Below are 26,082 nucleotides of genomic sequence, written 5' to 3'. Positions count from 1 at the left end.
TGAGCCCTGCGTTGGGCTCCCTGCTCAGTGAAGAGCCTCCTCCTCCCTCTCCCTCTGTTGCTTCCCCTGCTTGTGCGCTTGCGCACGCTCTCCCTCTCTCTCTCTCTGTCAAATAAATAAAATCTTTAAAAAAAAAAAGAAAACTGGGAGATTCACAAATATGTAGAGGTTGAACAACATGCTATTTATTGAACAACCATTGGGTCAGAGAAGAAATCAAGAAAAATAAAAAAAAACCCAGAGACAAATGAAAATGGAAATACAGTACACAAAATACTACACCTATGGGATGCAGCAAAAGCAGTTCTAAAATGGAAGTTGATAGTGAGAAATGCCTACATTAAGAAACAAGAGAGATGTCAAATAACTAACTTTATACCTCAAGAAACTAGAAAAAGGATAACTCTCTCGGGTCCCCTCCCTCTTTGGGAGCTTTGTACTATCATTTTACTATTGCTCAATAAACTTTGCTGCCCACCAAAAGGGGAAAAAAAAAAGGAAACTAGAAAAAGAAGAATTAAGCCCAAAGTTAGTGGAAGGAAGGAAATAACAGAGATCAGAGCAGAAATAAATAGAGACTAAAAAAGATGATAGAAAAGATCAATGAAACAAAGAGCTGGTTGTTTGAAAAGATAAAATAGACAAACCTTTAGTTAGGCTTGCCAAGAAGAAAAGAGAGAAGACTCAAAATCAGAAGTGAAAGAGAAGACGTTACAACCGATACTACAAAAAAATAAAGGATCCTAAGAAATACTACAAACAATTATATTCCAACAAATTGGACAACCTAGAAGAAGTGGATAAATTCCTAGAAACATACAACCTAACAAGACAATCATGAAATAAAATCTGAACAGACCCAATCCTGGTAAGGAGATTGAACCAGTAATCAAAAACCTCCCAAGAAACAAAAGTCCAGGACCAGATGGTGTCACTGGTGAATTCTGTGAAACAGTTAAAGAAGAATTAATACCAGTCTTTCTCAAACTATTCAAAAAAATAGGAGGGAACACTTCCAAACTTATTTTCAGAGGCTAGCATAACCCTGATACCAAAGCCAGACAGTGGAAGTATAAGAAAAGAAAATTACAAGTCAGTATCCCCAATGAACATGTATGCAAAAATCCTCAACAAAATATTAGCAAACTGAATTCAACAATACATTAAAAGGATTATATACCGTAATCAAGTTGGATTTATTCCAGGGATGCAAGAATGGTTCAACATCTGCAAATCAGTCAGTGTGATATACCACTTTAACAAAATGAAAGCTAAGAAACATGATCATCTAAATAAATGCAGAAAAAGCATTTGACAAAGTTTGACATCCATTTATGATAAAAACTCAATAAAGTGGATACGGAGAGAATGCACCTCAACATAATGAAGGCCATATATTACAAGCCCACAGCTTATACTGAACAGTGAATAGCTGAAAGCTTTTCTTTGCCACCTTTTAATTTTTATTCATTTATTTTTTTAAAGATTTTATTTATTTATTTGTCAGAGAATGAGAGAGAGAGAGAGACAGCAAGCAGGGGGAGCAGCAGGTAGAGGGAGAAGCAGGCTCCCTGCTGAGCAAAGAGCCCAATGTGGGATTCGATCCCAAGACCCTGGAATCATGACCTGAGCCGAAGGCAGATGCCTAACCAACTGCGCCACCCAGGCATCCCTATTTCTTTTTATTTTATTTTATTTTATTTTATTTATTTTTTAAAAAAAATTTTTTATTGTTATGTTAATCCCCATACATTACATCATTAGTTTTAGATCTGTTTCTTTTTATTTTAAAGATTTTATTTATTTTAGAGAGATCGAGCGAGCAGGGGAAAGAGCAGAGGGGGAGAGAATGAGAATCTGAAGCAGACTGAGCACGGAGTGCGGCGCAGGGCTGGATCCCATGACTGCGAGATCACGATCTGAGCTGAAACCCGGAGTCCGATGCTTAACCGACTGTGTGCCTTCTTTGCCACTTTATTCAGCATAGTATTAGAAGTTCTAAGTAGAGCAGTTGAGCAAGAAAAAGAAATAAATGGCATCCAAATCAGAAAGGAAGAAGTAAAACTGTCACTTTCTGCGTATGACATTTTATGTAGAAGACCTTAAACACCAAAAAAAAGTTAGAATTAGTAAATGCATTCAGTAAAGTTGCAGGATACAAAATCAATATACAAAAGTCAGTTGTGTTTCTAAATACTAATAATGAACTATCAGAAAGATACTAAGAAAATAGTCTTATTTACAATTGCATCAAAAATAATAAAATACCTAGGAATAGGGGTGCCTGGGTGGCTCAGTCATTAAGCGTCTGTCTTTGGCTCAGGTCATGATCCCAGGGTCCTGGGATCGGGCCCGTGTCGGGCTCCCTGCCCCATGGGAAGCCTGCTTCTCCCTCTCTCACTCCCCCTGCTTGTGTTCCCTCTCTCGCTGTGTCTCTCTCTGTCAAATAAATAAATAAAATCATTTAAAAACCTAGGAATAAATTTAACAAAGGAGGTGAAGGACCTCTACACTGAAAATTCTAAGACATTGATGAAATAAATTGAAGATACAAATAAATGGAAAGATAGTCTATGCTCATGGATTGGAAGAATTAATATTAAACTGTCCATACTACCCAAAGCAATCTGTAGATTCAATGTAATCCCTATCCTGATTCCAATGGCATTTTTCACAGAAAACAAACAATCCTAAAATTTGTACGTAACCACAAAAGACCCTGAATAGCCAAAGAAGTCTTGAGAAAGAGGACCAAAACTGGACGCATCACATTTCTTGACTTCACTATATTACTATATTATAATATTCAAAACTGTGTGGTAATGGCATGAAAACAGATAACATAGATTGATGGAACAGAATAGAGAGCCCAGAAACAAACCCAGGCATATATGGCCAATTAATTTGTGATAAAGCAGCCAAGAATATACAACGGGGAAAGGATAGTCTCTTCAATAAATGGGGTTGGGTAGACTGGACAACTATCTTACATTATCCATAAAAATTAAAAAATGAATTAAAGACTTGGAAACAGACTTGAAGCCATGAAACTCTTAGAGGAAAACATTGGCAGTAAGCTCCTTGACATCTGTATTTGTGATGATTTTTTTGAATTTGACACCAAAAACAAAGGTAAGAGCAAAAATATACAAGTGGAACTACATCAAACTAAAAAGCTTTTGCACGGGGGTGGGGGAGTGCCTGGCTGGCTCAGTCAATAGAGCATGTGACTCTTGATCTCCAGGTCATGAGATTGAGCACCATGTTGGGCATAGAAATTATTTTAAAAATAATTAAAAAGGGGCACCTGGGTGGCTCAGTCATTAAGCGTCTGTCTTTGGCTCAGGTCATGATCCCAGGGTCCTGGGATCAAGCCCCGCATCGGGCTCCCTGCTCCGTGGGAAGCCTGCTTCTCCCTCTCCCACTCCCCCTGCTTGTGTTCCCTCTCTCGCTGTGTCTCTCTCTGTCAAATAAATAAATAAAATCTTTAAAAAAAATAATTAAAAAAATAAAAAGCCTTTGCACAGCAAGGGAAACTGTCAACAAAATGAACAAATAACCTGAATGGGAGAAAAATTTTGTAAATCCTATATCCAATAAGGGGTTAATATCCTCAAATATATGAAGAATTCATATATCTCAATAGGAAAAACACAACGTGATTTAAAAATGGGCAGAGGAACTGAACAGACCTTTTTTTTAAAGGAGATGCACAGATGGCCAGTATGTACATGACAAGGTGCTCAACATCATTAATCATCAGGGGAATGCAAATCAAAATCACAGATATCACTTCATACTATAGTTAAAATGGCTATCGTCAAAAAGATAAGCTAACAACTGTTGACTAGGATGTGGAGAAAAGGGAACTCTTTTTTTTTTCTTTTTTTTTTTTTTTTTAGAGTGTGTGCGAGGGGCAGGGGGAGGGGCAGAGGGAGAGGAGAGGCAGATTCCCCACTGAGCAGGGAGCTCACTGGGGGGCTCGATCCCAGGACCCTGAGATCATGATCTGAGCCGGAGGCAGACGCTTAACCAACTGAGCCACCAAGGGACCCCCACCCCCAAATTTCTTAAGCAAATATTGCTTAAAGTTGTTTTCCTATATCACCACAATAGTATTATAAAACTCATTATCACATTCAAAATATTTTAGTGATATTATAATTATGTATAGTCTATACTCAAATTTCCTCAATTATCTCAACAATTGAGATATTGCTTTATAGCTTTCCTTCCAATCCTGGATTTATTCAAGGGTCGTGTGTTGGCATTTAACGGTCATTTTTTTCCCAGTCTTTTAATTCAGAGCAGTTCTCTTCCTCCTTTTTTTGTTTTTCATGTAATTGATATTTTTGTAGAGTCCAGGGTAGTTATGTTGAAGAATGTTTTACAGTTTGAATTTGTCATGATTAGATTTAGGTTAAACATTTTTGACGAGAAGATGTTGTATGTGTCTCTGTGTACATAATGTCCCTTTGTCCCATTGTTGGTGATAAAAAGTTTGATAACTTAGTTAAGTTGATGTCAGCTGCATTTCTTCTTTGTAAAGGTACTTTTTTCACTTTGTAATTAAGAAACAGTCTGTGGGATGATACTTTCAAAAATGTGTGACTTTTCTGTTCCTTAATTTTTTTTTTTTTTTTTTTTTTTTATTTGCGAGAGAGACAGTGAGAGACAGAGAGCATGAGAGGGAGGAGGGTCAGAGGGAGAAGCAGACTCCCCGCTGAGCAGGGAGCCCGATGTGGGACTCGATCCCGGGACTCCAGGATCATGACCCGAGCCGAAGGCAGTCGCTTAACCAACTGAGCCACCCAGGCGCCCTGTTCCTTAATGTTTTACCCAGTGGTATTAACATGCACTTATGATCCTTGCCTATATTGGTTATGACATTGGTGGTTGGAAAATGTTGATTCTCTCATTACTTCTACATTTTCTAGTTGGTGGTGTTCTAAAAAGAAGAGCTTTACTTTTCCTCCCTCTTTTTTTGTTTTTGAGGATCAGTGTAGATTGAGTATTTTAAAAGAATCCATTATGTTAAAATTCACTGCTGTCAAAAATACTGACAATATTCAGTATTAAAAATACAGTGGGGCACCTGACTGGCTTGGTCAGAAGTGTGAGCAACTCTTAATCTTGGGGTTGTGAGTTTGAGCCCCACATTGGGTGTAGAGATTACGAAAATAAATAAACTTGAAAAAATAGCAGTTGTAAATTTGGTCAGTGGGAGCCCCATCAAACTGACTCCTGTGTCCTTTTGACATGACCCAGGCAGGCTTTGAGGACTTCCTTACACTCTGGCACTACAAGGTGTTTTGGGCTCACTTTGTACTTCACTTGCTTCAGAACTGGAATCAATCATTTCTGCAAGGAACCCTGATTCCTTTAGTGGCAAATGATTCCTTAAAAGGGGAATGACTTCCTTTTCTTAATTATTCTTTGCTATCTTTGTGGTATCAGTTCTTTCTTTTTTTTTTTTTTAAGATTTTATTTATTTATTTGACAGAGACACAGCAACAGAGGGAACACAAGCAGGGGGAGTGGGAGAGGGAGAAGCAGGCTTCCCGCTGAGCAGGGAGCCCGATGCGGGGCTTGATCCCAGGACCCCGGGATCATGACCCAAGCCGAAGGCAGACACTTAACGACTGAGCCACCCAGGCGCCCCATCAGTTATTTCCAATAAAAAAAAAAAATTGGATTCCAGATCTGAGACCCTTCTGTGTCTTCCCAAATGTACCTGATAATAAAGTGTCTAAACTCAGAATGAAGTCTGTTAGAGGCAGATCTGATGATTTGCCATGGGAGGCAAGGTATTGTGCAGAAAATTGGCATTGTATTGTTTTTTTTTTCCTAACTTGGTGTGAAGGTGAAAATAAGTTTTCATATCCTTCTTACTCTCATGTAATCCAGATCTTTTCTTCCTGTAGTTCAGCCACTTAAAAGTTGTTTCCCTCTGTATCTTCTGCTGTCTGAATTAAAATGTCCTTGGATAGGAAAACTCCAAACCAGGCCTTTCATACTTAGTGCTTTGAACCTGAACTTTGCATTCACCTGTATATATATTTTACAATTGGACTTTGAGTACAGTCTAGGAAAACTGACATGGTTAGGGTATTTATTATATTGAATATTTTAAAAAAAATTTTGTTTATCTGTCAGAGAGAGCACAAGCAGGGTGGGAGCGGCAGGCAGAGGGAGAAGCAGGCTCCCCACTGAGCAAGGAGCCCGATGCGGGGCTCCATCCCAGGGCCCTGAGACCACAACCGGAGCTGAAGGCAGACGCCCAACAGACTGAGCCACCCAGGCGCCCCTGTATTGAACATTTCTTTTGGAGTATGGTTCTGTGGCTCCTTATGAGGTCTGATGTTTTAGAGAATCCAAAATAGCCTTAGAATTGGGATCTAGTATGCCCTAATCACTTATGGTCCAAGAACTTGAGAACATCCTGCTCTAGGACTCTACGTGAAATGGGATATGTCAGTGAAGGTAAAACCCATTAAACCTATCTATATGTTCCATTGATGTGGAAACAAATAAGCTGTAAGGAAAGTGATGATGTGCTATTAATATGTTCTGTTGAAGTATTTAAAATCCCGTTTTCCTTGTGGAGGAAATACAGCCTGTTTTGGGGAGGGAGGGGGGTGTAGGTCATGTCCAGAAGTTACAGATAATATTTTAATTAACACCATTATGAGCCTATCAGTGATTATATGGCTTATATATTTATTCTTTTATGCGGATGACTGCTCTAAGATTACTTAAGAAATTAGCTGCCTGGCAACATAAAAGTTCAGATATTAAAATGAATTGCCTTCCAACTATTTCTATTACTTGTCTAAATTTAGAACCATGTAGAGCTCCTGCAGAATTGAAATCTCTGGGGATTTTAATAGTCAAGACAGACAATATTCAGCTTTTCGGAGTAAAGAAGAGGAAAGGTAGCTTCAAATTAATTTTTGCACTGTCACTCAGACTACTTAATTAAGACAGAGTCCAGTGAAAAGTCAGGACTGTTCTGAGAATTTTGACTGTTGCTGAAAACTTGTTAGAGTTTAGGCTCTGGGTGTGGAAGGGATAATTTTTTCCCTCCTAGCTGAATTGCTGAAGCTACTCACTATTCTTTCCTTACTGTCTCCCAAATTACGCTTGATAAGTACAGTTCTTAATACTTTACCTGGATGGATGGGGCATTATGTCTGAGCTAGAGATCAGGTGAGCATTATATTTAGGTACTTGCAGGTGAATTTTAGGGCATGGAATTGTTTTGCATGTGTGTGAATTCAGAATTTTGTGGGATTTTTTTTTTTTAAAGATTTTATTTATTTATTTGACATAGCGAGAGAGAGCACAAGCAGGAGGAGCAGCAGAGGGAGAAACAGGCTTCCAGCTGAGCAGGGAGCCCAATGCGGGACTCGATCCCAGGACCCTGGGATCATGACCTGAGCCAAAGGCAGACGCTTAACCTACTGAGCCACCCAGGCATCCGTGTGGGATATTTTTTTTTATAATTTTATTTTATTATGTTATGTTAGTCACCATACATTACATCATTAGTTTTTGATGTAGTGTTCCATGATTCATTGTTTGCATATAACACCCAGTGCTCCATGCAATATGTGCCCTCTTTAATACCCATCACCAGGCTAACCCATCCCCCCAGCCCCCTCCCCTCTAAAACCCTCAGTTTGTTTCTTAGAGTCCATAGTGTTTCATGGTTTGTCTCCCCCTCCGATTTCCCCCACTTCATTTTTCCCTTCCTACTATCTTCTTTTTTTTTTTTTTTTTTTTAACATATAATGTATTATTTGTTTCAAAGGTACAGGTCTGTGGTTCATCAGTCTTACACAATTCACAGTGCTCACCATAGCACATACCCTCCCCAATGTCCATCACCCAGTTACCCCATCCCTCCCACCCCCCTCCACTCCAGCAACCCTCAGTTTGTTTCCTGAGATTAAGACTCTCTTATGGTGGGGGCGCCTGGGTGGCTCAGTCATTAAGCGACTGCCTTCAGCTCAGGTCATGATCCCAGGGTCCTGGGATCGAGCCCCACATCAGGCTCCCTGCTCGGCTGGAAGCCTGCTTCTCCCTCTCCCACTCCCCCTGCTTGTGTTCCCTCTCTCGCTGTGTCTCTCTCTGTCAAATAAATAAATAAAATCTTTAAAAAAAAAAAAAAAAAAGACTCTCTTATGGTGGGCGCCTGGGTGGCTCAGTCGTTAAGCGTCTGCCTTCAGCTCAGGTCATGATCCCAGGGTCCTGGGATCGAGTCCCACATCGGGCTCCCTGCTCGGCAGGAAGCCTGCTTCTCCCTCTCCCGCTCCCCCTGCTTGTGTTCCTGCTCTCGCTATCTCTCTCTCTGTCAAATAAATAAATAAAATCTTAAAAAAAAACTCTCTTATGGTTTGTCTCCCTCTCTGGTTTCATCTTGTTTCATTTTTTCCTCCCTTCCCCTATGATCATCTGTCTTGTTTCTCAAATTCCTCGTATCAGTGAGATCATATGATACTTGTCGTTCTCTGATTGACTTATTTCACTTAGCATAATACCCTATGCAATACGTTGTTGCATATGGCAAGATTTCATTTTTTGATGGCTGCATAATATTCCGTTTTGTGTGTGTGTGTGTGTGTGTGTGTGTGTGTGTGTGTGTGTGTATATACCACATCTTTTTTATCCATTCATTTGTTGATGGACATCTAGGTTCTTTCCATAGTTTGGCTATTGTGGACATTGCCGCTATAAACATTGGGGTGCATGTACCCCTTCGGATCACTATATTTGTATCTTTGGGGTAAATACCCAGTAGTGCAATTGCTGGGTTATAGGGTAGCTCTATTTTCAACTTTTTGAGGAACCTCCATACTGTTTTGGAGAAAGAAAAGAAAAGAGAAGAAAAGAAAAAAAATCATCCTGCTACCTCCTTTATAACATTTTGTCTCAATAAATAGTAAATTCTTTGAGGGCAGCTCATTTCCCCAAGGAACAAGGTCCCTCACTTCTAGAATTCATCTATGGAAGCCCCAGCAGGAAGGGAGGGGGAAAAAAAGCACACAGGCTTAATTCAACAAGAGTAATATATGGATTTGTGAGTGGCTGCACCAGCTTGCATTCCCACCAACAGTGTAGGAGGGTTCCCCTTTCTCCACATCCTCGCCAACATCTGTCGTTTCCTGACTTGTTAATTTTAGCCATTCTGACTGGTGTGAGGTGGTATCTCATTGAGGTTTTGATTTGTATTTCCCTGATGCCGAGTAATGTTGAACACTTTTTCATGTGTCTGTTGGCCATTTGTATGTCTTCTTTGCAGAAATGTCTGTTCATGTCTTCTGATTCGTGGGATATTTTGAGGAGAAACTAATTCCATGTATGTTTAACTGTACATGAAATGTGAAAATCTGTCGATGGAGTTGGTAGGACTTCAATAAAAGAAATAGGAAATAAAAGGAATGGTTATTTTAAGTAACTATTTTAAATATAAGTTAAAATAGAGTAAGATTTTACATATAGAGTGAATATGATGTGTTTACTACCTGATTTGGCAATTGGAAATGTAGGACTTTGTTGCTACTATAGTAAGACATTTTAAGGATGCTGGGAAAATGCCAATAAAATTATTATAAACCAAGAAAAACCCATACAAATGGAATATATGTTTTTTTCTGACCCTAGATTTATACAAATGGCGAAATATAAAAAAATTGACAACAAATCCGTATACTACTCTTGTTGGATTAAGCCTGTGTGCTTTTTTCCCCCTCCCTTTCTGCTGGGGCTTCCATAGATGAATTCTAGATGTGAGTGATCTTGTTCCTTGGGGAAATGAGCTGCCCCCAAAGAATTTACTATTTATTGAGACAAAATGTTATGAAGGAGGTAGCAGGATGGTTTTTCTTTTTCTTTTCTTTTCTTTCTTTCTTTCTAAGATTTTATTTATCTATTTGAGAGAGAGAGATTGAACACGAGCAGGGGGGAGGGACAGAGGGAGAGGGAGAAGCAGGCTCCCAGATGAGCAGGGAGCTCCATGTAGGGCTCAATCCCAGGACCCTGGGATCATGACCCAAGCTGGAGGAAGATCCCCAACCGACAGCCACCCAGGCACCCTGGTTTTTATTTTCTTTTTGCTTATATCTATCTATCTATCTTTAAGATTTTATTTATTTATTTGACAAGAGAGAGCGGGGGTGGGGGGGCAGAGGGAAAAGCAGACTCCCTGCCAAGCAGGGAGCTGGATGCGGGGCTTGTTGTGGGGCTTGTTACAGGGCTCAATCCCAGGACCCTGGGATCATGACCTGAGCTGAAGGCAGACGCTTCACCGACTGAGCCACCCAGGTGTCCTTGCTTATCTCTATTTAAAAAAGAACATGGATTTCTTTTATAATTAGAGGGAAAATCAGTTATTTAAAAACATTTATTAAAATGATAAAGGTGCTGTAGGGGTGCCTGGGTGGCTCAGATGGTTAAGGATCTGCCTTCGGCTCAGGTCATGTTCCCAGGGTGCTGGGATCAAGCCCCACATCGGGCTTCCTGCTGAGCAGAGAGCCTGCTTCTCCCTCTCCCTCTGCCTGCTGCTTCCCCTGCTTGTACACACTCTTCTCTGTCAAAAATAAATAAAATCTTTAAAAAACAAAAATGATAAAGCTTGTAAGTACTCAACTCAAAACTTGTAAGTACTCCAATAGATTTATTTTCTAGCACTCTTGATTAGTCTCCAGTTAGGTAGTGAGTTCTTTGTTTCCTGGGCTTTGAGACTATTTTTTGGGGTAAGCTCTCTTTTTATATTGCAGCTGAAGTTTTATTAAATAACTTCAGCATATTTAACCAATCACTTAACTAAGAAAATTTGTATTTAAACCTAGTAATATATAGCCACTGGGTGGCTCAGTTGGTTAAGTGTTTGCCTTCTGCTCAGCTCATGATTCCAAGGTCCTGGGATTGCCTTGAGTTGGGGTCCCCCTTGGCAGGGGGAGGGGGGGAGGAGGGGGTGTGTGTGTGTCTGCTTATCCCTCTTCCTCTGCCCCTCCCCCTGCTCGTGCTCTCTTTCTCTTGCTTGCTGCGCTCTCTTTCTCAAATAAATATATAAAATCTTTAAGAAAAAAAACCCTTAGTAATATATAATTCTGTTTCTTTGAAAGAGTATAAATATATGCCCATTTGAATTCTGGGAGGAAAAGCTTGTGCTTATTATCTTGCCTAAACTTGCTAGAAACAGCATTTTGATGTCACAAAAGGGATCCCTGTAAAATTTGAAGAAAGTATTATGTGCTTTTACTAGAATAAAAACTTAATTTTACCACAAAGTGGCCCTTAGGTTGACAAAGAAGAATATTCCATTTTTTCATAGGTCCTAGGGTTTTCCGGAGACAACTTGAGTGTCACATAAGGTACTTAGGACTATTAGAATGTTTAGCGTCATTCTAGGGCTGTGGAATCTAAAATTTTTGTGTGTGTTAAAGGACCTTACTGGCTGGCTGTGGAGATAAAACATGAACATTTGATGATCAAAACAACAGTAGATATAATGGATTAGATTCTGTAATATAAAACAGAATGCAGTATAATTTAGTTGAGTCTAATTGTTTAGTACAAAGAAACACAGAAGGAAAGAGAGAAACCAGTACAGAAAGGTAGGGAAAGAGGTAGGTATTGAACTGGACTTCAATAGAAGATTACTATCCAAATTTCATTTCACTGGTTGTATTTCATATATACATATTTTTTGTTTTTGGGATTTGCCTTTTATTCTTTATTTAAAAAAAATTTTTTTAAAAGATGATTTATTTGAGGGGTGCCTGGGTGGCTCAGTTGGTTAAGCATCTGCCTTTGGCTTAGGTCATGATCTCAAGGGTCTGGGATTGAGCCCTGCATCCAGCTCCCTGCTCAGTGGGGAGCCTGCTTCTCCCTCTTCCTTTGCCTCTCCCCCTGCTTGTGCACACACACTCTCTCTCTCTCTCAAATAAATAAAATCTTAAAAAAAAAAAGATTTGACAGAGTGGGAGGGAAGGGCAGAGGGAGAGAATCCTTAAGCAGACTCCCCATTAAGTGTAGAGCCGATGATGGGCTCAATCCCACAACTCTTGACCTGAGCTGAAACCAAGAGTTAGATGTTTAACTGACTGAGCCACCTAGGCGCCCTGAAATTTGCTTTCTAAAAAACTTTATTATGAAAAATTCCAAACATCCAAAAGCAGTGGGAATAGTAAAATGAACCCCCATATACAGTTATCAGCTTATTGCTAACATGGTTTCATCTATGCTCCTACCAACCCCCTTTCCTAATTGTTTTGAATCAAATCTGTGACATTTCATCCATAAATATTTCAGTATATATTTCTAAAAAATAGGGACTTTTTTTTTATGGTATACGTATTTATTTTTTATTCTTATGTTAATCACCATACATTACATCATTAGTTTTAGATGTAGTGTTCCATGATTCATTGTTTGTGCATAACACCCAGTGCTCCATGCAGAACGTGCCCTCTTTAATACCCATCCCCAGGCTAACCCATCCTCCCACCCCCCTCCCCTCTAGAACCCTCAGTTTGTTTTTCAGAGTCCATCGTCTCTCATGGTTCGTCTCCCCCTCCGATTTCCCCCCCTTCATTCTTCTCCTCCAAAAATAGGGACTTTTAAAAAACATAATACCAATACTATTTGTACATCTAAAATAACAGTAATTTCTTAATATATAAATATCTGGTGTTCATATTTCCTTGATTGTATCGTAAGTTTTTATTTATTTATTTTATTTATTTATTTTTTAAAGATTTTATTTATTTATTTGACAGAGAGAGACACAGTGAGAGAGGGAACACAAGCAGGGGGAGTGGGAGAGGGAGAAGCAGGCTCCCCGCAGAGCAGGGAGCCCGATGCGGGACTCGATCCCAGGACCCTGGGATCATGACCTGAGCCGAAGGCAGTCGCTTAACCGACTGAGCCACCCAGGCGCCCTGTATCATAAGTTTTTAAAACAGACTATATGTTTAAAACAGGATTCAAATTTAAAAAAATGGGATCCAAATAAAGTCTATACCTTGTAGTTGGTCAATGTATTTTTAGAGTCTCTCTCTTTTTTTAAAGATTTTATTTACTTACCTGACAGAGAGAGCGAGAGAGCACAAGCAGGGGGAGCAGCAGAGGGAGAGGGAGAAGCAGGCTCTCTGCGGAGCAGGGAACCTGACGTGGGACTTGATCCCAGGACCCTGGGATCATGACCTGAGCCGAAGGCAGATGCTTAACCATCTGAGCCACCCAGGCACCCATATTTTTAGAGTCCCTTAATCTAAAAATCCCCCCCCCTTTTTTTTCTTTGCAGTTTATTTGTTGAAGGACTGGGTCATCTGTTCATTAGTTTCCCACAGATGGATTTGGTGATTAACATCATACTAGTGTCATTTAACATGTTTCTCTCTCCTCTGTATTTTCTTCAAATTGGCAGTTACATCTAGAGATTTGACCAGATTTAGATTCATTGTTTTGGCTAGAATACTTTATAGTGCGCTTCTATTAGGAGGAGGTGTGTGATGTCTGTTAGTCTCATTTTTATGATGTCAGCAGCCATTGATGATCATTGTTTATACCCCCTTTACTTCATTGAACTTCATTAGGGGGTTTTAAATGGTGATACTCAAATTCTATCATTTCTTAATTTATTTTAGCTGGAATGTTTTTATAAAGAGATATCCTCTCCATCACCTGTTTGGTTACTGTGAGGTACATCTTGCACAGGAAAGGTGAGACAAATGCTTGAGTCTTTCTTTTAATTAACAGTTATTACTGTTTTCAAAATAATGACTTTGTTCACTAACATCCTGCAAAGGTGATTGATAAGGGTTTTTTTTTTTTTTAATTGTCATAAACTGCAATTTAAGCCTATTTATGTGTTTCAGCAATCACAGTTTTATCTGTATTGATGTCTCATTGATTGCTTCGTCTTGGCAAATGGGAGCTTCTTCAGGTTGGCTCTAGCCTTTTTTTTTTTTTTTTTTGTGACTCTAGTGTCTTTTTGATGTGATCCCTTACCTATGATAGCTTCTTTGTTTTGTGGAAATGAAGTTTAGAGACTACTCTGTGTGTAAGAGGTACTAATTGCTTAGTGAGTTGGTCATTGTTTCTTTCTGTTTTCAGTGAACAAGGCTAGGAAATAAGGTGGCTTTTTTTTTTTAAGAAAGTGTATCACAAGTTCATATCAGTATTTTCAATTCAAAGTCAGAACTAGGTTTTCTTTTTTTTAAGATTTTATTTATTTATTTGACAGAGAGAGACACAGCAAGAGAGGGAACACAAGTAGAGGGAGTGGAAGAGGGAGAAGCAGGCTTCCCGCTGAGCACAGAGCCCGATGCAGGACTTGATCCCAGGACCCTGGGATCATGACCTGAGCCGAAGGCAGACACTTAACTGACTAAGCCACCCAGGTGCCCCAGAACTATAGGTTTTTTAATATAATGTCTTCAATCTTGACATTTTTCAAATTACAAAAGTAATATGTACTCACTGTAAGAAATTTAAATAATTCAGAAGTATATGAGATAAAAGATGAAGATCCTGACCTTACCCCCAAATCACTAGTTAACCACTTAACACATTAATTCAAAGGCTTCATAGTGGGTATCTTTTATTTTTATGTCAATTATAGTTACCTGGTTTAGGCAGCCCTGAACATACAGTTAAAAATTAGGAGTTGATATTTTTTGAGGCTAGAGGAAAAAAAGATATTCCTTCTGTGAAATGAAGATTTTTACATATTTTTAGATTTACTTTTTAAATTGGTATTACATTTACATGGTTCAAAATTCTAAGGATAGAAAAAAGCTGAGTGAAGTTTTCTTCTTGCTTCTATAGCCCAAACTAGTCAGTTCCTCTTTCCAGAGGCAACTATTATTACCAGTTTATTACCAGTTTTTGTGCATCCTGTGTTCTTTTTTTTTAAATTTAATTTAAACATTTTTTAAAGATTTTATTTATTTGAGAGAGAGAGAGAGAGCACGAGCCAGGGGAGGAGCAGAGGGAGAGAGAGAAGCAGACTCCCCACTGGGCAGGGAGCCCTATGTGGGGCTTGATCCCAGGACCCTGAGATCATGACCTGAGCCAAAGGCAGATGCTTAACCAACTGAGCCACCCAGGTGCCCCACATCCTATCTTCTTATAAGCATATATGTAAATATGTATATATATTGTTTCCCCCATTTTACTAAAATGGTTCTGTGTCTTGCTTTTTTTACTTAGCAGTATAACCTGTAAGTACAAGAATTTCCTTATTCTTGTGTATGTCTAAAGAGTATTACAGGATATGTTTGTACTGCTTATTTTATCATTCTCCTATTAAAGAGAATTTTGATTTTTTTCCCAGTCTTTTGCAGTTACAAAGAGTGCTTCATGAATAACCTTGTACATATGTCATTTTCCATATTTGGAATAATAAACTATTAAGGTAAATTGCTAAAAATGTATACTTTTATAATTTTTAAACATAGTGTAAAATTGCCTTCTAAAAATATAGGCATTAAAAAAGTAAGAATATAGGCAGTTTACATTTTTTTTTTAAAGATTTTATTTATTTATTTGACAGAGAGCAAGAATGTACAAGCAGGGGGAGCGGCAGGCTCCCCAGGAGAGGGAGAGGGAGTAGCAGGGAGCCCGATGCGGGTCTCCAGCCCAGGACCCTGAGGTCATGACCCAAGCCGAAGGCAGCTGCTTAACCAACTGAGCCACCCAGGCGTCCCTGGCAGTTTACATTCTACTAGCAATTGATTCCAGATTTGAGACAGAAGATTTGGTTATGGTGGCTATATACAAAATAACCAATTTGAAATTTTTTTATCCATGCGTATTTATAGTGGAGCACTTGGCATAGGCATCAGATTACGTTTTAGCCTTCTTGTAACACACCACTGATTGAGTGCCTATGAAAGAGTGTAGTCTTTGCTCTCCACTATGTGCAAATATAGCAGGTTAACTTTACCTAAGTTCTAAGGGCCTTGAAGCACGAGACGGGCAGGGGAAATTCTAAATTAGCAAACTTTTTGGTCTCTGACCTCTCAATTCTTTGAAAAATTATTATAGACGCCAAAGAACTTTCATTTATGTAGGTTATATCTGCCAGTATTTACTGTATTGGAAGTCAAAACTAGGAAAATATTTAAATATTTATTAATTCATTATAATAATAGTAAGTTCCTTACATATTACTGTATGTAACACTTTATTTATTTATTTATTTATAAAAGATTTTATTTATTGGGCGCCTGGGTGGCTCAGTTGGTTAAGCGACTGCCTTCGGCTCAGGTCATGATCCTGGAGTCCCTGGTTCGAGTCCCGCATCGGGCTCCCTGCTCGGCAGGGAGTCTGCTTCTCCCTCTGACCCTCCCCCCTCTCATGTGCTCTCTCTCAATCTCTCTCTCTCAAATAAATAAATAAATAAAATCTTTAAAAAAAAAAAAAAAAAAGATTTTATTTATTTATTTGACAGAGAGAGGGAACACAAGCAGGGGGAGTGGGAGAGGGAGAAGCAGGCTTCCCGCCGAGCAGGGTGCCCCACGCAGGGCTCAATCCCAGGACCCTGGGATCACGACCTGAGCCGAAGGCAGACACCCAACGACTGAGCCACCCAGGCGCCCCTGTAACACATTTTTTAAATGAAAAAAACCTTTTTTTAAAAAAAAAAAAAAAAAACTTTTTTTTTTTTTTTAAGATTTTTACCTATTTATTTGACAGAGAGAGAGTACAAGTAGGCAGAACAGTAGGCAGAGGGAGAGAGAGAAGCAGGTTCCCCGCTGAGCAGAGAGCCTCATGTGGGATTCGATCCCAGGACCCTGGGATCATGACCTGAATCAAAGGCAGACGCTTAAGCAACTGAGCCACCCAGGTGCCCTGAAAAACTTTTTTAAAACAAAAGATTTAGTGAGAAGGAGGGACATGGTTTTACATTTTTGCAAATCTCTAATGTCTGGCTTAATAGAAGATAGCTGCATTCTCATCTGCATCAGCATTCAGTCTGTTGCAATATGTCATGTTCGTTGAAGTATTTGAAAAAAAAAATCCAGCCTCAGAGATATGTAGTTGGAAAACAGAGAAGTATTTTAATATCTTTGGGTAATTGGATATTCTTTGATACTATACCCAAACTCAACATGTGGTAGTTCCTTAAAGATTAGTTCCAGTGTAGAATCTGAAACCATATTAATGAACTTTTGTACTTAGTGACATTAAAATTCATTTATTTTGTACATTGAATGGATCTTTTATCCATGTGTAATTTTTGAATTATCATGAATTGGTCAGTTGGAAAATACTGGTCACCGAGTTATGCAGATCTTCCAGATGTTTGACACAGTTCATTATACAAGTAAAAAAAAACACACTCATGAATATCACTGTCATTTCATCAGAAAAGTCTTAAGAAGTTTTCAAGCTCAGAGAAGATACACTTTTTCAAAATTTTGATTTTAGCTGAAAAGCTTGAATTTTATCACTGACAACAAATACTATCACTTATTTTCTTTGAAGGAACAGGCTCACTTTGTTCATTTTTGTGCAGAACATTGCCACATAACCATAGTTTGCCTGTTATTTGCTTACTCAGGAAATAATAGTATCCCATGAAAAAAGTAGCTAGTTTAGCTTGCAGCTCAGTTGCTTTTCCTTGAGACAATTATTGTACTTTGATATGCTGCAGAACTGGTTTATACTTCCCATTTTGCCATTCCAATTATTAAAAAGACATGTACTCAAGAGTGGAATTTAATAAAATTATTAATTTTTACTGCTTTATCAAGGACATTTACAAGTAAAATTTTTCTTTTTTAAGCTACAGGTGTGGAGTGGTGAAGAATATGATAGTACTAGTACTAGTACAGTTTGATACCCCTGCCTTGATTTATGCTAAGAGTGGCAGTTATACCTACCATTTCACCATGGTGAAAAAGGCAGATAACATCTTAGTGTTATCATAATAAATAAGATCTTGTTGTTGTGAAAATACTGGACCTCTTAGACCTCCTGGGACCGTACTTCGAGAACTGCTGTTCTAGGTAGAACATGCATTACTTAGCTAGAGATACTGAGGTGAGAAAAAAGCATAGCTTTCTAGGTCAACTACAAATACTTTGTTATGGAACTCAGGATATATGGAGAGAAAGAAAAAAGGTAGTCAGGGGCCAGATCATAAAGGAACTTAAGTATCCTGCTAAAGAGTGCTGAATTTATCCTATAAGAAATGGAGAGTCTTTGAAGGATTTTAAGAAGGGGAGTGTGTGTATGGTAGGGGTGTGGGTGGATTATGCCATTATATTTGTATTTTTTAAAGATTACCCTTATCATAGTATGTTTTGCGTTAAGGAGGCCAGTGGAAAATGATGAGGTTTTAAACTAAGGCACTGACTTGGTCATGGAGCCACAAAAGGCCAGGCTGTACAAACCAGTGCAGGGGTTAGAATGTGTCCTTCCTAAAGCAGAACTAAGCCTAGCAGCGTCTGTTGGTTGGCTGGATGATCAGGTGCACAACCAGCTGCATCCATCATCATGTCAGTTATAAGCTATCCCCTCAAATACTCTTGTATCCGCAGAATCACTAATCTGACTTCTATTACCATAGATTAGTTTTAATCTGTTTTTGAATTTCATGTTAATAGAATCATACAGTATATACTACTGTGTCTTTTTTGCTCAACATTGTCTTTGAGATTCATGAATGTAGTTGCATATAGCAATGGTTTGTTCTTTATCATTGGTAGGTAATGTTCATTTTCTGATTGTACCATACGTTTTCCATTGAGTTGTTTATAGTTTGGGACTGTTAGGAATAATACTGCTGTGAACACTTTGTACATGTCTTTTCATAGATGTAAGCACTCTGGTTATATGCCCAGGAATGGAATTGCTAGTTCATGGGATAGAAGTATAAGTACTACCAGTTTTCCGAAGTGGTTATATTAATTTATTCTCTTGCCAGCAATGTATGAGAGTTCTGGTTGTGCTGTGTCTTCGACCATACTTAGTACTGTCAGTCCTTTTAATTGTAGCTGTTGGGGATGTAGTGATGTCTTTTTGTGGCTTTAATTTGCATTTCCCTGATGACCACTGATGTGGAGTGTCTTTATGTGCATATTGGTCTTTCAAGGATCCTCTTTTGTGAAGTGCTTTCAACTTTTTTTTTTTAAGATTTTGTTTATTTTTATTTAAGAGAGTGGGGTGGGGAGAGAACAAGCATGGTGGGGGGAGGAGCAGAGAGAGAGGGAGAAGCAGGCTCCCCGCTGAGCAGGGAGCCCGTTGCAAGACTTGATCCCCAGACTCCAGGATCACGACCTAAGCGGAAAGCAGACACTCAACCGATTGAGCCACCCAGGCGCCCCAGTGCTTTCAGTTCTTGTCCATTTAAAAAATTGGGCTGTTTGTCTTTTTCTTACTGATTTGTAGAATTTTTTTGTATATCTTATATATGAGTCCTTTGTGGGATACATATATTTGCACATATCTTCTGCAGGTGTTTACATGTGGGATAGATGCCGGAACAAATTTATTAATGAGTGTTTTGCTGGGATTCTGGGATATATGTCTTATCTATGAAGAGTGGTTCTATATATTATTTAGAGATTCTAGTTTCCTTACATGATGGGAATGCACATGCTGCTTTTGAGTGTGTCACTATTGATGTTTTGAATTAGTCTCAGCTGATTGCGGGTATTTCTGTTACCTATTGTTGTCAACCAAACCACTCCAAATCTTAGTGGCTTAAAACAGCTATTTATTAGGGTGCCTGGGTGGCTCTGTCGGTTAAGCGTCTGCCTTTGGCTCAGGTCGTGATCCCAGGGCCCTGGGATCGAGCCCCACATAGGGATCCCTGCTCAGCGGGGAGTCTGCTTCTCCCTCTCCCTCTGCCTGCCTCTCCCCCTGCTTGTGCTCTCGCTCTCTCTCTGTCAAATAAATAAAATCTTAAAAAAAAAACAAAACCAAAAAACCCCAAGTGTTTATTTGCTTATGATTAAGTGGGCTGGCAATTTGGGCAGGGCCCATCTGGCTTGCCTCTATTGCACATGGAATTTTCTGGGCTTACTCATGTGTTTGTGGTCAGTTGGCAGGTTAGCCAGGGGCTGGTTGTACCTGGATAGCCTCACTCCAGTGTTGTCCATCATTAGGCTGGAGCTGTCATCCAGGGTACCGTGGCCTCTCCTGCAGTCTTTCTTGGCTACCTTGCATGGTGACTAGGTCCCAAGAGAGTGAGAGTGAAAGTTACAAGGTTTCTTAAGGCCTGGGCTCAGAAATTGCACAGTGTCATTTTTGCCACAGTCTGTCGGACAAAACAAGTCACAAGGCCAGCTCAGATTCAAAGGGTAAGGAAATGAGCTCCACTTTTTGATGGGAATTGCTGTAAATAATTTGTGGCCATGTTTGATCTACAACATTGGGCATTCATTGTTCTTCCTTGTTCCTTTCTTTCTTTCTCCTTTTCTCTCTCTTACTCCCTTCCTTCCATTGCTCCTTTTAAATGAATTGGATAGTTTGTGGGGTTTTTTTAAAATTATTATTGCCTTGTCTTTCTTCTTGAAGTTTATGTTAAAACAGAGCTTACTTAAAGGATGTTGTCTGTGATTACTTGGTGTGGCCAAGGACCAGACATTTTCAGGTCCTGACTTTGTGACTGTTTTCCAAATCACCATAATAATACCAAGCATCTCTTAATGATGAAGAGATTAGTTTCTTCCCCAGGTGATTCTGATCTTTTTCTTTTTATCCTTTTTTTAAAAATTGGTAAGACCTGAATGTTAACACTGGTCCTTTTATGAGCTCTCTTCCCATCTCTTCCATGCCTTGTTAGCCATCTAGAGTTACTAATATGAGCCTGAAATGCCAGCTTTTTTTCCCGAGGTCTCAGTGAAAGGAAAGGCTGTACAGCAGGAGAACAGGTCTGGGCTGCAGTTGTCTTGAGGAGACAGTGTTTTTATATGTGAAATAAACAAGAACCTTGGCAAGGTGCAGATGTCAGCGACCTGTCAGCCCATCGGGATGAATCAGCTGAAGTCCTAGATGAGGTGACAGTGTCAGCACAATGAGCCCCTTGCCCTGAATTTATTGGGCCTCTCATTAAGGTAGCTGTCATAGCCCTTATTTTAGAGAAAAGTCAGTCATTGTTCAAGATTCACCTGACTTTAAACATTATTTATTTTGGAGGGGGAAGGTCACTTTCAATGTGAGAGTACTATTGGAAGTGACATGTGGCTGGTTTGCAGGTTACAGCCATTTTGGTGTGTCCAAGTGTTACAGTTGTTAGGATCTTTAAAACTTGTCTCCATGTGACTGGAGGCTATTTATTCTGCTTTTCCAAGTAGGTTTAATTAATTGTCTTGGGTCCCAGACAAGTAGATTTGTTAACTGTAGTTTCTGATTTATCTGTTGCCCAAACCTGTGATAATTTGATGGGAATAGGAACTTTAGAGGTGGCATTTTATTGCAAAAGATGGATGTTGGCTGCTAAATGCAGCTGATTAGAAGGCGAGGGCACAGTGTCTGTTTTCCTAGTGACAGGATCATTATTAAGGCTTTTAGAACACACCACCAGTCAGATGGCTAAACTGAATCTTCCTACTCTTGTGAGGTTATCTTCAAGGCGTTTGGAGTACTTCACAGAACTCTTTATCAACTGTGTTCTCTTGAAGGCGTTTGCACCTTGTATCAGTTTAACCTGGTTGTTCTGGGTTGTGAGGCTCTCCTTAGTACAGTGCTGGTAACCAGATCTTTGTCAGTTGCTGCTGCCTGAGAACCTTGGGTTTGGGTCTCACAGACCCCAGAGAACAGTGTTGCCAGATAAGATTGCCATCTTATTTTCTGAGTGCAAATTTTGTCTTCAGAGAAAGCAAGGGAGCTGAGAATACGAGGCAGTTTGTTAGAATGAAGACAAGAACACAGGGTTTTGACGGCTTGGCCATCCTATTGACAATAAGTTTGTTTTTTTATTTTTATTTTTTAAAAAATTTATTTGAGTGAGAGAGAGAAAGTGAGAGAGAGATCATGAGCACGGGGGAAGGTCAGAGGGAGAAGCGGACTTCCCCCTGCTGAGCCGGGAGCCCGATGTGGGACTCGATCCCAGAACCCCAGGATCATGACCTGCACTGAAGGCAGACCCTTAAATGACTGAGCCACCCAGGCACCCTGGCTGTACAAATAAGTTTAAAAAATTTTTTAAAAACTGAAGTTTATCTCAGAGGTAGTACTTAGCTTTGTAAATTAATCAGACAGAAAACTGTTACAGTGCTTCTGTGTCAGGCACTGTTCCACATTGGAGGTACAGATAAGAACAAGACATACAAGATTTCATTTGAAAAGATAGACAATTTGCAAATAAATAATTACAGATTGTGGTGAATAGTATGAAGAAAATAGATGTGGTGATGTGACTGAGAGTAAGGGAGAGGGTATAGTCAGATGGGATGGTCAGGAAGACCTTTTTATAGTGGTGTGTGAACTAAAAGGGAGGCAGAACCAGCGTTTCCTGATGGGAGAAGAGTGTTCTGGGCAGGAGGAACTAACAAAGGCCTCATGGGGAGTATGTGGTTTGGTATGTTCAAGAATAGGCAGGGGCCAGATTTTGTAGGGCTCTGTAGACCTCACCTAGGATGATGGAAAACCATTGGTAGAAAGAAGCTGGTTGATCAAGAAAGCTAAATGATCTGATTTACAGTTTTAAAAGATCACTCATGCTTCTCTGGGGAGAACAGATAGCAGAGTGCCCAGAGAGGAAGTAGAGAAATTAGTTATGAGGCTATAGCATTTTATTAGCAAACTACATGGGGGTTATGGAGGATGGACGGCAGAAAGGAATTGAACTTCTTTCTGAAAGTATTCCATTTTTAATTTGATAAAATTACAAATAGGGCAAGAAAACCATAACATTAGTAAGTCCTAGTGTGTGTTTTGAATTATGTTGCTCTTGATTCTCTAAGTCAGAGTTGGATAGAGAACTAACTCTTGGTATGGCAAGGCTCTCAGCATGAACTCACTATGCCCACTTAAAAATCAGGCACATCTGGGCACGGCTTGAGGGCCTGTGGGGAAAGGCAACTAGTAATTTCTTTGCATAGGGGAGAATAAGGCATTTCCTGGGGGGACAAAATCACCAGGCAGACAGTGTTTCAGGACCAAGGTTGGTGGTGAAAAGGGGAAGGGCGATATCCTGGCCATGCCTCCCAACCCTTACCAAACTCCCACACATCTCTAATGCCAAAACCCGAAGGTACAGGGGCTATAAAGAAACCAGAAGAGTTTTTTCATAGAAATCTTAGTACAGTATCGGAAAGGCAGACTTTAGCAATGTGATACTCATGGTATAGAGTTGTAAAACTGAAGAGTTAGGGATGCTCTTCACTTCAGCATAGGACACAGCGGGGCTTAGGTATTTTGAGGGTTCCAAGAACACAGACTGGCTTGGCATATTAAGGGTTCTAGTGGTGGCATTCAGCACTCAGAGTTTCTACTGTGGATTAAGCAGCAGCCAGCTCTCAGAGTCCTGTAATAGCAATGGCAATAATAATAATAATAATAACAAATATTGTAGTCAGAGAGGGGAGATACTAAATTATGTGCTTGTAGTATTTGTTTCTACTCACAGAAGAAAATTCTGTCTCTGGCTTCTTTATATTCTTCTCATCTACTGAGAGAGATTCCCTATCTGATAGCTCAGTTTCTAGAATTGTCTTGTATAAGAGGATAATGGGTAGAAAACAGCTGAAGAATTTCAAGCAGTAAGACTGGATGATTAACTTATATTAGAAAGTGGACCAAGAACTGCTTATAAGAAGAGTGGATCATTAGAGGAGAAAGAGCCAAGTGAGCAGAGTGTTGTATTGTGAATTGAAAATAGGAATAGGTAGGGGCCCTTGGGTGGCTCAGTTGGTAGAGCATGCGACTCTTTTTTTTTTTTAAGATTTTATTTATTTATTTTAGAGAGAGAGAGAGAGTGAGTGCTAGCTGGGGGAGGGACAGAGGGACAGGGAGAGGCAGAGAATCTCAAGCAGACTCCTCACCCAGCCTGGAGCCTGATGGCAGGGCTTGATCCCAGGACCCCGAAACCATGACCTGAGTGGAAACCAAGTCGGTTGCTCAAACCAAGAGTCTGGTCGAACCACCCAGGCGCCCCATAGCATGCAACTCTTGATCTTGTGGTCGTGAGTTCAAGGCCCCATGTTGGGCGTAGAGTTTACTTAAAAAAATAATAAAAAAATAAAACTGTGCATTAAAGCAATGGATTAAAAAAAAAGTAGGAATGGATATAGAGGGTTCAGGGCAGGTGTAGGGTTATGAGAAACATTGTGAGCAAAAGGAATTGGGAAAGAAGATATTCAGAAGCTGCTGTGGAGGGGCGCCTGGGTGGCTCAGTAGGTTAAGCGTCTGTGTTCGGCTCAGGTCATGATCTCCGGGTCCTGGGACTGAGCCCCAAGTTGGGCTCCCTGCTCAGTAGGGAGTCTGCTTCTCCCTCTCCCACTCCCCTGCTCATGTGTGCACTCTCTCTGTCTCTCAAATAAATAAATAAAATCTAAAAAAACAAAAAAAGAAGCTGCTGTGGATTTTGAAATGGATATTTTAATTTTCTTTGGGAGTCTCAATATATTAAGATTTAAATTGCTTTTAACTTTTTTTTTTTTTTTTTTTTTTGAGGTTAGACTTGTTTCTTATATGAGATGCCATTCCAGCACTGGACTCATGGAGGCTGAACATTTATTCAGGTAATAATAGGTAACATTTATGGAGCACTTTCCGTGTGCTAGGCAACAAACTTAAGTGCTATACCTGTATTCTCATTTAATTGTCACGCAACCTTGTGAGGTTGGAAGTGTTATTGTACCCATTTAATAGATGAAGAAACTGAGACTAAAGTATATTAAGACTGAGTTCACCTGAATTAAGAAATAAAAAAGACTACTGCTGTAGTCGAAGTGAGAGATGATGGTAGCTGATGTCATTAGATGATGTCATTAGATGATGTCATTCCTCACCTGTCATAAATACATGAATGTAAAGTGGTTTTGACTGAACTTCACCCTCATTTCCATAACTTTTCCCACTAGTGAATACATCATACTTTTTGTTTGTCTTTGAAACAACGGACATACTTTTTGGTAAAGAAAAATCCAATTTAGAGTTTTAACTTTAAAGCTTTTCTAAGTTTGAAATAGTTTAAATTTATTTGAGTGAATATCTACGAAAGGTAAATAGATATTTACCTTACAAAATAGGTATTTACTTTATCTTACAAAAGGTTAATAGATATTAATGGGGGAATTCTTAAAAGATTATTAGTATGGATGATAGGACTCTTTTGTGTTGTTTTCATCACATTTGAAATACTGTTCACAGATATTTTAGCTTTAAGGAACCTTATTAGGGCTTCTTGTAGGAGCTTTCTTGGTATGTCTAAATGTTTATTTACAGATCATACTAATGGTAGTACTTGCCAGAACTGAGAGGGTTTTTAGCACTACCCGAAAATCAGTCAAAAATGAAGATTCAGGATCTCTGAAAGTATAATGTTGGTTAATAGAAGTATTTGTAAATATACAGAAATTCAAATTTATATGCTGCTGTGAGTGGTTCTCCATGTACAATTTTGCCAGGTGTTGTTTGTACACTCATCAAGGTAAAATAAAACTGCTTTTATCACTCCCTTATCAGTTATTGAGTTGCCAGCATGAATACATTGCCCTATTTCCCCTTTCCCCATCTTTTTCAAAATAGATCTTGAGCTATAATTAACATACAGTAAACTGTACGTATTAAAAGTGTACAGTTTGTTAAGTTTTGACATATGTGTTATTCACCCATGAAGCTATTACCACAGTCAAGATAATGAAAATATCACCTCCACAAGTTTCCTTATCCCCATTTTTAATACTTCCCTCAACTTGTGATCCTAGGCAACCACTGATCAACTTTTGTCACTATAGAATAGTTTGCATTGTCTAGATTTTTATATAAATGGAATTGTAAAGTATATACTCCCACATTTATTTTTTGTTTGTATGGGCATATACTTTTTTCCCCCTCTAAGTTAATTTCTTTTTTAAAAAATTACGGTGAAATTCACATAACTTATAATTA

At 39.2% G+C, this 26,082-nt stretch overlaps 1 protein-coding gene across 5 annotated transcripts in view; it reads left to right on the top strand.

Annotated features, from left to right (window-relative positions):
• Positions 1 to 26,082, top strand: part of R3HDM2 (R3H domain containing 2) — a 154,547-nt gene that overhangs the window by 15,594 nt on the left and 112,871 nt on the right. Inside the window, exons 2-3 of one of the 5 annotated variants that reach the window (XM_078076159.1) lie at positions 13,656 to 13,730; positions 24,648 to 24,710. The exons of 1 other annotated variant lie outside the window; for it this stretch is intronic. The gene's annotated coding sequence lies outside the window, so the exon portion shown is untranslated. Of the gene's footprint in view, positions 1 to 13,655; positions 13,731 to 24,642; positions 24,711 to 26,082 lie in introns of all 5 variants that reach the window. 3 more of the 5 variants (XM_078076162.1, XM_078076158.1, XM_078076161.1) reach the window with 3 other exon arrangements.

Source organism: Halichoerus grypus, chromosome 6 (assembly GCF_964656455.1).
Source record: "Halichoerus grypus chromosome 6, mHalGry1.hap1.1, whole genome shotgun sequence".
NCBI lineage: Eukaryota > Metazoa > Chordata > Mammalia > Carnivora > Phocidae > Halichoerus > Halichoerus grypus.
Note: the sequence above shows the minus strand (reverse complement) of the source record. Positions and strands in the feature narration are given on the sequence as shown.